At 40.3% G+C, this 10,682-nt stretch overlaps 1 pseudogene; it reads right to left on the minus strand.

Annotated features, from left to right (window-relative positions):
- Window positions 1–1,487: 1,487 nt before the first annotated feature.
- LOC101698592 (serine/arginine-rich splicing factor 3 pseudogene) lies at window positions 1,488–10,394 on the minus strand (annotated as a pseudogene).
- Window positions 10,395–10,682: the final 288 nt, after the last annotated feature.

Consider the following 10,682-nt stretch of genomic DNA (forward strand, 5'->3'; position numbering starts at 1 on the left):
AAACACATTGAAAAGTTACATGGAAGTGACAAATGTTGAGATGTGCAAACATTAGATGGGCACCTGGCACTTGCTATGGATTGCACATGGATAATGTCACCACTGGCCCACTGTCGGATCCCAGGGTAGTAGCATTGGAAGTTCTGTGACCCTTTGGAAGGTGGGGCTTTGCTAGAAGGGGTTTGTGGGTGACCTGGATGTAGTGTGGGTGGGCCTCCAACAGAGACTGTGGGTCCCTGCTTCCTGGTCATGATACATGTATGTTCCAGAACCTGCTCCCGCCATTGCTGCCTCTTTGTCCTGAAGCCCAGATCAAATGGGACTGCCAGGTTTTAGAATGGAACCTCCAAAACTATGAACTTCTCTTTGTAAGCTCATTGGCTCAAGTATTTCACTGTAGTAAGGTGGAGCTGACTAATAACAATGTTTCTAATCTGCATCATATTTCTCGAAATACATTTCTCACAGTAGTATATACAGTGTTTAATTTCTTTTGCTTATGTTAAGTTGGAGTATATTTGAAATTTGCAAACATGTAAGTACTCACTATCTTATACAATTATAACAATTTAATAATTTTCAGAAGCCCCCCAAAAATTGATGGCGTTGCATGAATTTGAAAATCATCTGTCCCTGCCTGAGTAATATGACTGTAGTAAAGTGAATATTAGTGTAGTATAATGAGTATTACTGTAGTATAGTGAATACTCTAACTACTCTTTTTCCCATAAACAATCTTAGGAAAGCCTTTTAAAAATCTAACATAACATTTAAAACTCAAAATAATGAAACATGTTTTCTTACATTATTAATTAGTCTTAACTATTGAAGTATTACCAATACCAGAAGCTAGGTTCCAATGTTTGAAATAAATCTTCTTCATAGGATTTATTTTTATTTATTAATTTTTAAAAATAACAATGTGTAACCAAATCTTTAATCCCAAAGAGTCTCACAAAACATATTACAAGTGACAGCATTAAAAAAATCTTGCACAGTGAAGCTAAAGTTCAGCTCTACAATGTAACCTTAAACTGGCAGGACATTGGTATTTTGAAATCTCAGGTTTCAAATAAAGAATGTTACAAACAGCTATGTCTTCATATACAGCATCACATAAGGAATGTGTGACCCAAGCAAAGGTAAACTTTCTTGAAAGTTATCTGATTCTATACTACCTGTCAAACTCTGCCCAGGGTAAACACTAGTTCCATTTTAAAAACCCTCTCACCTAGTTTCATGTCCAGCCTTTATTTTGACCTGCTAACACGGTCACAGCTGCTTCAAGACTGCATTTACCTACAGCTGCACACTACTATCCCAGCTATCAAACAAGTCTTGGTCAGTTTTGTTTCTATAACATTAGAACATCACACTTTAGCTGAGTAGAATTTAGAGGCTTATTTTCAGTCTGTGCAAAAATAAAGTTCAAAGCAAATTTAATTTTGTTTAAGGGAACATTGTAAAGTAACAATTCTTGGTATTACATGCCTCATATGGTGTATCTCAAACCACAGAGAATTACATCCTCATGTGTCACTGTTTCAAGAGACAAAGGTGAACAGCTAAAACATCTTAAAAATGCACCAAGCTTATGAAGTCTCAAACAAAACTTGAATTTTCTGTACATACTCCCGTCAAATGAAGTTAATTTCTGTACACCACTTCTCTTGCAAACTGGTCTTCTATTTCCTTTCATTTGATCTAGATCAGCTGTGAGACCCAGGAAAGGACCAGGATGGCGTGTGATTTCTCTCCCTAGACAGGGATCTCTCTCTCCTCCTATCTCTAGAAAGAGACCTGCTCCGGCTGCCAGATAAACTTCTCCTTCCTGGAGATCTGCGGCGAGGGGGAGGACTCCTCCTATGATAATCATCTTGAGGGCGACAGCTCCAAGAAGGAGGAGGGCCACGATTTTGACTTCTTTTTTCACCGTTGGACAGCTCCACTCTGACTCAGCAGCCACGTAATGTTCTTCCATCTAGCTCTCGGACAGCATCAGCTGCATCTCGGGGATCCTCAAATTCAACAAAAGCAAAGTTGGGAGGGTTTCTAGCAACCCACACATTTCATAGTGGTCCATAATAGCAGAAAGCCCGTTCCAGCTCAGTCTTGTTGCCATTGTTGCCAAGATTCCCTACATAAACCTTACAGTCCAATGAGCAGGAATCACGATGTTTCTCGAGGTCCAGGGTTAGAAGTGTGGAGACTCAAATCCAAACAATCCTAACGGGTCCCCCGGCTCCCTTCCGACTCAGCTCCCGCAGATGCTCTTGCTAACCCAGCGTCCACGAAATGGCCTTCTTCATAGGATTTAAATTGTCTTCAATTTTAAAAAGATATCATTCAGTTTTCTATTTCCGAGCAAATAAGGAAGAATAAATGACTTTTGGGACGGTCCCATGCTTAAATAAAAATTCACATTTCTAGAGACAAAGCAAGGTGAGGCTTTGTGCAACTTATACAATCATGTTCTGCAAATATGTGTTAATAAAAATGATAAGAATTTAAAAATTAGGTGAACAATCTTAACCTCAAAGAAATTTTCATTCTACTTGCTTTGCTCTTTGAAATGTAGCTCAGTATGACTAACTGGAGGCCTCTTCATCTGATACTTTCCAGAAAAATTAAAGATTGAGGCCCATGCAAAACTAAGCCTATTCATTTAGGCTTCTTAACAGATTCCCTTTCTAGTACCATACTTGCTGGAGCACCTAATTTTACAGTGCCCATGTCTGTGTTTTCTGAAGGGCCATAGCATCCTGGGGAGAGAAACTCTTCTTGCATTAGTTGGAAGATATGTTACTGTGTAGGGTGTGGAGTTTCAGATAAGTGAGGAGGTTTCTCTTCACCTCCCTCAGGTTGCTCATTTGGACAACAAATGCTACATAACATTTGGAAAAGAATTCAGTACTCTCCAATGTGCTATACAAGAATAAGGTGCTTTATCATCATTTTAAAAATGCAGTTTATTTACACGTTTATTTACACATATGTGTAAATACTGAATAGTTTATCTAGTGTGAGAAACTGAGAGTGTAATTAAGGATACACATGGATGAAATGGTCTAATAACATATTTCTTGGATTGTGTTTCCATTGCGTGTCATGTGACTGTATCGAAATTTAAATTAGGGAGAAGTTTGGCTTATGTGGAGTCTGCTAACTAACTGGAGTTTTTTTCGAGACCATTATTTGTTCAGTGTTGGTTTTGGGAATCTTTCTGAAACAAATCACGTCCTCTGGTGTCTTGTTGGTGCTTGAGATGCTTTTTTAAGTTATATGGAAAAATGTTTAAGTGTTTTTCAGTCTTGTTTTGGTTAAGTTCTACTGTATTTGAATATTATTGCAGTTTTGTTCCCCTTGTATTGTTCTTCTTTGAATGGTTTTAATTTTTTGTATGTATGTATGTTTGATAATCAAGTTATTAAAAATGCAGTTTATTTAAACTTACAATGATTAGTTACATTAGGTTTAAATTTATTCTCAGTAGCATTATTTGACAATTGATAGTTCTTCATATCAATTTTGACTAATTTCAGAATCCCTTAACTAGCAGAGAAAAGTCTCTCTTTAACCTTTATAACTCTTCCCTAGTCATTTTTCCTAGATCCATAATTATCATATTTATTGATGTTCTGTGTTGATATCTTTGATTATAGTCTCTGAACAAAAATTTTATTTTCTACGTAAAATTTCAATGAGGGAAATAGTTTTAAAAATAATGATGTTATTTCTATATTTGGAATTCCCTTGATGTATCTACCCCAGCACTTAACATTTATACCCTAATATTTCTGCTAAACATTGAGATTCTGACTTATACCATGTTGAGAAGAAATGCTACTATCCAATATACATTTTCAAGATTTTTCTTCCTCCTATGTTATCATGGCCTGTGTCTAGATGTCCCCACAAAACCTCATGTGGTCATAAGTGGGGCTTTTTCAGAGGTGGGTGTGTCTAGTGTATGTGATGCTGGGATTGACTCATGGTGCAATGTAGGCTCAAGGGCCCTAGGATTAAGGGTGTGAGTGCTGCCCTTTCTGAGGAGCCTGGATGAAACATAAGAAATAGAAAGAGCTGTAGTCACCCCTTGTTGCTTTTGCTGTCTTCTGCCACCAAGAACTTTCTCCTCTGTGATGTCCCTTTGCCACGCCACCCTACCTTGGACCCAGCCAATTATGGATTGCAATCTCTACAAACTGTGAGCTAAGTAAACCTTTCCTCTTTTAAGTTGTAAATGTTGGGTATTTTGTAACAGCAATGAGAAAAGCAACTAAGACACATGTGTTGTAATTTTCAACAGAAATGTAAAACTGTATAATTTATATTTACAATAATTTATTTAAAATGTTGGTTACATAGTGTATGTACCAAGCACAGGCTAGACTTCCAGTGAAAAGTAGAATACTTGTTTCTACTTTTCATGCCCACATCATTCTTGAGAAATAAGAGACAAAGTTCCTAGGGTCTGCGCTAAATTAGATGCCTTTAAAGCCACTGTGAATGAGGGCTAAATCCCATAGTACACCTCCAGTGGTTGCAAATTCCAATTGTTCTTGTTGGTGCTCATAATCCGAGGTGAACACAGGGAAGTGGGCTCCATGCAGGACAGGACAGGACCCTGTGTTAACCGAGCGGTTCAATGCATCTTATTCACAACACAGGAAATACAGTTTGAGTAGAAAAGAAAGGAAAATGCTAGCTAGTAGCTGTGAAAAGTGTTCTAGGGATGCAGTTTCTTGACAGCAAATCAAGAAAAGTGCACACTCCTTTTCCTCCCATTCAGAAATCTTTCTGAGAAAAGGTAGAAAGAATGTCACATTGAAGGGCTGAGGAGATCGGGTGTGTGGAAGATCTTCCCACGTTCTGGAAAAGAATGGAGGGTAGAAACAGTAACAGTGGAACAAAATCAATCACTGAGATGAATAGAAAAGCAAAGAAAATGGAAGAGTGTGTTTTATGATATGTTAAGTATGAGTTGCAAATTTGATTTCTAGAAATCAAGAAGCTCTAGAGGTAAGCTGTGAAGACTTGTCCCCAGAGGATGGTGTCTCACCCTCCCGTGGCCAGGAGCCCTCTGAGGTTGGGGAGCCACCCTGATATGTGATAAGTCTCAGCCCTCAGACATGCTTGGCCCTTACCAGGAGGGGGAGCTCCAGGAGCAGCCAGTGGGTGTGGACTCCCACAGGGGAAGAGCTGCAAATGGCAGAGTCCAAGTGACAGGACTGCTGCACAGCCTGGTGCTACAGTAACCAGCGGGGAATATGCCTGAGCTGGAAGAAGGAGAACCAGTGAATGGGGCCCCTGGAAGTGAGCTCAAGAATGGAGGCTCTGCTGTCTACCTGAAGGGGGCAGCTGAGGGCATGAAACAGGCCGAATGAGGTGTGCACAAGGTGTGCATGGGCTGAACAGGCCTTGTCACCATCCAGGGAACAGAGAGGAAAGAGAGAGGGAAGTGTGATGGGGAAGGGAAGAGTGTGATAGCCAGGGAGACAGAAAGGAAGGGCTCCTATGTAGGGTTTGTGGCAAAGACAGAAAGATGAACACATATGTGAATGCGCTAAGTGAGACAAAGAAATCTACATTGACAACACAACAGTAATGCCCAGTTACTGTCCCACCTGGAGGAAGGAGGCCTACTTAATGTTAGGAGAGAGACTTCTTGATGTCTCATGGTGAAGTTTTGTCCTGAAAGACAGGAAATCAATCAAGCAAATAGCACATAATGAGATTCCATTCCCCCAAACATGAAATTAGGAGTGACCACTGTGGAAATCACTGTGGAGATTCCTCTAAACACCAAAGCTAGAGGTTTCATTTGTCCCAGCTATTCCCCTGCTGGGGATCTTCCCAAAAGAATTAAAAGAATCGTACCACAGTGATATATGCACTCCCATGTTCACAGCAGCACAATTAGTAATAGCTAAAACTTGGAAACAGCTCAAATGTCCATTAACCCATGAATGGATATAGAAAATGTGGTTTTTCCACCAACAGAGCTAAGAGACAACATTCAATGTGGGAAAAAATTTTTAGCAGCTGTACCTTAGACAAAGGACTACTATCTAGAATATATAAAGAACTGAAAAAAATCAGACCTCCCATATTCAAAGACCCAATTCAAAAATGGGCATCTGAAATGAACAGACATTTCTCACACAAAGAAGTAAAACCAGCAAATAAATACATGAAAAAATGTGCAACATCACTGGTCATTCCAGAGATGCATATGAAAACAACACTGAGATTCCACCTCACCCCAGAAAGAATGGCTACTATCAAGAAATCAACCAATAACTAATGCTGGCGGGGCTATGGGGAGAAAGGAACCCTTCTCCATTGTTGGTGGGAGTGCAGACTGGTGAAACCACTGTGGAAATCAGTATGGAGATACCTCAAAGAACTAGCGCTAGAGGTGCCATTCGACCCAGCTATTCCCCTGCTGGGTATCTTGCCTAAAGAATTAAAAGAATCATACCACAGTGATATATGTGCACCCATGTTTATAGTGGCACAGTTTGTAATAGCTAAAGCTTGGAAACAGCCCAAGTGCCCATCAACTGGAGACTGGATAAAGAAGATGTGTTTTTTTTTTTTTTTTTTTTTATAAAATGGAGTACTATCAGCTATAAAGAATGAGAAACTAGAGTCATTTATAGCTAAATGGATGCATATCGAGGCCATACTCTTAAGTGAAATAAATAGGACACATGTGTAAGTACTGAATAGTTTCTCTAGTGTGAGAAACTGAAAGTGTAAATAAGAATTAAAATGATTAAAACAATAATTGATAATTTGAAATAGGAAGAAAAGGTCCACAGGGGTAGATGTGGTGGAGGGGGAAGGGGAAAGGAAAGAAGGGAAAGGAAAAATTATGAGAAAAGAAAAAAAATGGAAATGAAGTCTATGTAAATAGGGAAGGGTGGAGGGGGTGAAGGGCACACAGGTAATGGGGAAAAAAAAGGAGCAAGATACATCATGTACAGGTACAAGCACCCAATGATAAATGTAAACATATTGTATACCTAAAATGGAGCAATAAAAGAATTTTTTTTAAAAAAAGAAAATGTGGTTTTTTTAATATAATGGAGTACTACTCTGCCATAAAGAAGGATGAGCTTCAGGCATTTCTAGGTAAATGGATGCAACTTGAGACCATACTCTTAAGTGAAATAAATTGGGCACACGTATTCAAATATTTCATGGTTTCTCTGGTGTGAGAAACTGAAAGTGTAAATAAGAACCAAAATGTATAATAAATACTAAGAAATAAGAAAATATTTAAGTGGGAAGGGGAACTTGGTGGGGGAGGAAGGAAGAGAAAAGGGAAAAAAGAGAATGGAAGGAAAAATGGAAACAGCTTTTGTAAACAAGGAGGGGAAGAGGGGTTAAAGGGAGGGGAGAAAAGAATCTGGATACATCGTGTGCAGGTACAAACTCCCTATGATGAATGTGATCATTATGTATGCCTAAAACGTGCCAATAAAATAAATTTTTAAAAAGGAGTGGCCTGTATACACTGTGTAGCTATCCTTTTACTCCTCTCCATTTTATAATTTTTAAGGTAAAAGGAAAATTTTTGCCTTTCCTCTCAAACACCATATTCTCCCACTGCCCTGACCCTTCAAGTTTGTCCTCTGAACTTTCATATTTTCTTCTTTGCTCTGTACACTTTGTGTGCTGCGGAAGGGAAACTTTTTCTGATTAGAGCAGAATAGCTTATGGGTAAAAGTTTGGAAGCCAAAATCAGATTGAAGATACAATTGTTTGAAATAATTGACCTTAGGAAATACATGCAAAGGTGCAGGAAGCAAGTAAAACGTACTCACCATCCCTTAAATACGAGCATACCTGTTGCCATGTGGAGTGTTCTGGCAGGAGATCTGGATTTATTTTGAGAGTATTTTTGAAAGAGGTAAATCAGGGAAACTGTGTAACATCAGAACTCTCTGAGTTTAATTCCTGATATCCCTGTGTAGTTTCCTTCCCTGTAAGTACAACAGGACATTAAATGCCTTTTAACAGGACATTTAAAAGGCAGAGATTTCTGGATTCTCTGATTCTAAATTTAGCTTCCATGAGAGAAAGAGGGGAAGGAAAAGAAAAATGTTTCTTTAAATTGCTCCTGCAACTCTTGACTTTTAATGAAAATAGGGCAATGACCCACCATTATCCCCATAGAAAAATAAGCCACCTTATACAGTTTTCTTCTTATATACCCACATAGGGTCCTCAAAATATGGGGTATATTTCTACAGCTTAAAAAAGACAAAAGGAATCCGAATCAAAGCTGAAGGGTAACCCTGAAATGTGCATGCATCGTGGATGTTCAAACAGTTTTAAGACCGTATTAGGCTACATTTCAAGGTTCTCCACAACTTGCATTCATTGTTCATCCATGCACCCTTTCCTATTCATCCTCTGGAGGATATGTTGAGCAGGTGTCACACCTGGAAAATTGCAGCACTCGTATGAAGAAAGGACAGAGGGACGGAGAAGTTAGTATGTTGGCTCGGTCCCTCTGTAGCTGGCTTTGCATGGAGAAATCTGCCCTGGCACAGGCTGTGTGGAGGCAGAACCCACAAACCCCACTCTGATCTTCGCAGTTGGGAGGAGGCCAGGGCAGCTCCTGCTGTTCTTAGCACCGGGCACAGCGGGTATGGAGAGGTGCTTGGTAACTCTGACTGCTCATTATATTTTAAAAAATAAACAAATACCAACATATTTATGAGTTCTAGGGATTTCAGTCCAATAGTCTTCTATACTCTTCTAACTTTTATAGTACTTTCTTATATATATATATATATATATATATATATATATATATGTATACATTTTGACCTTGTATCCAGCTACACTACTGAATCAAGCAGAATATTCTTTGTATACGCAGGAAAGAAAGATTGAAACTGCACAGGTTTTGAAGTTGAAATGAAATATCTAAATTCCACATGAGGCAACCAAGAGCTAAATCCAGAAGGGTTCTAAAATGTTATCAAGATGAACAGAAAGACACACAAAACACAATTTGCCAACTTTGTTTAAACTTCAGCTTCATGGAGGGTATTTTTAGCCAGAATGCTAGGTTGTATAAAATTTAACCAAAACCCTGAAAATGTTCCCGGATGTGGCATCACTTCTTGTTGCATGTTAGATAGATGCTTGCCTGCATCTGGCAATATCAGGAACCAGGGATCTCATTAGGTCCTCATGGCAGGCTTGAGACACATCCACGCAGACTCTAAGGGGCTCAGCCTGGCTCCCATCAAACTCTCTCTCAGACTGTCCAGGGCCCTGGCCTGAAGTCATTATTGGGAGGAAAAGTCACAGCCTAGCAAACACAGGAGGAACCAAGGCGGTCCGGCGATGTGGTGCAGTGAAGCCAGAATAAATAGACCAAGAGCAATAAGAGGCTGTGGCAGAGAGGAAAAGGTCGCCTCAGATAAACGAGGTCCAGACCAGCACACTGGGGTGTGTCGACGGTGATGCTGGGAACACAGTGGGAATCTTCTTCACTTCTTGTCCTGTCCCCCTTGTACCTGGGCCCCCAGTAGTGCCTAAAACTCCATCCTCCATTCCTGGGGGTAGGAGAGAAGTAAACCGATCACTGCATGTGTCAGTTAGCATTCTGTCTCTGTGACAAAACACCCGAGAGAAATCACAGGAGGAAAGATTCGTCTTGGCTCCTGGTTTCATAGGTTTCAGTCCATGGTTGGCTCAGTTGCTTTTGGCCCGTAAGGAGCCAGGGCTTCATGGTGGGAGTATGTGGGAGAGGAAGCTGTTGGGGAAGAGAGAGCTGACTCACCAAAACCCATTAAGCCGTGAATCCACGAATTCCTTAACCCACATGTGGGGTTACACCCTCATGATCCAGTCACGCCCCAAAGGCCTCACCTCTACCCTTGGGGATGAAGCTTTCCACACAGGAGCTTTGGCAGGCATTTCAGTACAAACTGTAGCACTGGACCGATGTGCCTCAGGCTGCAGCCCCTCACTGTTCCCCCAAATGCGTGTGTCCGCTCACAGCTTGCTACAGGAAGCTACTTAGGACAAGTTAAGTGAGCCAAGGGACTGAGGGATCCTTCCTCCCAGTTACTCAGTGGCAACGAGAGGTAGCTGCTTTCGGAGTCAAAAAGGAAATAAGAATGGTGTTTTAAATGGATTATACATAAATCAAAAGAGCACAAAAGAAACTTTTAATAGAGTTTAGTCATAAAAAATGTAAAAATGGATTTTTTTCAGTGCAGGGAATCAAATCCAGGGCTTTACACATGCTGGGCAAATGTTCTAACATTGAATAATATCTCAGCTCTGTAATCTTTAACTTTTATTTTCATCAGTACCCATTTGCAGCACATGATCACATTCATCACGGGGAGCTGATGCATGCGCAGAACACATCTTCACTCTCTACATCCCCTCCCCTCTCCTCCTTTTCCCTTCCGTCTCTCAGCCGTCTTCCCATTTGCAAAAGATCGATCTCCCTGTTTCCTATTATCTCTCTTTTATTTTGCACTTTAATTTATTTGTCCCCCTACCCCAGCACAAAGTCTTGCTATGTAGCCCAGGCTAGCTTTGAACTCTTGAACTGTTGGCCTATCTTTGTCTCCATCTCCCCAGTGCTGGGACGACCAGCCAGCACCACAACACCTGGTATTACTTTGACTTTTCATGTA

Source organism: Heterocephalus glaber, unplaced genomic scaffold, assembly GCF_053883595.1.
Source record: "Heterocephalus glaber isolate CG9 unplaced genomic scaffold, H.glaber_assembly_v1.0 deba00001537, whole genome shotgun sequence".
NCBI lineage: Eukaryota > Metazoa > Chordata > Mammalia > Rodentia > Bathyergidae > Heterocephalus > Heterocephalus glaber.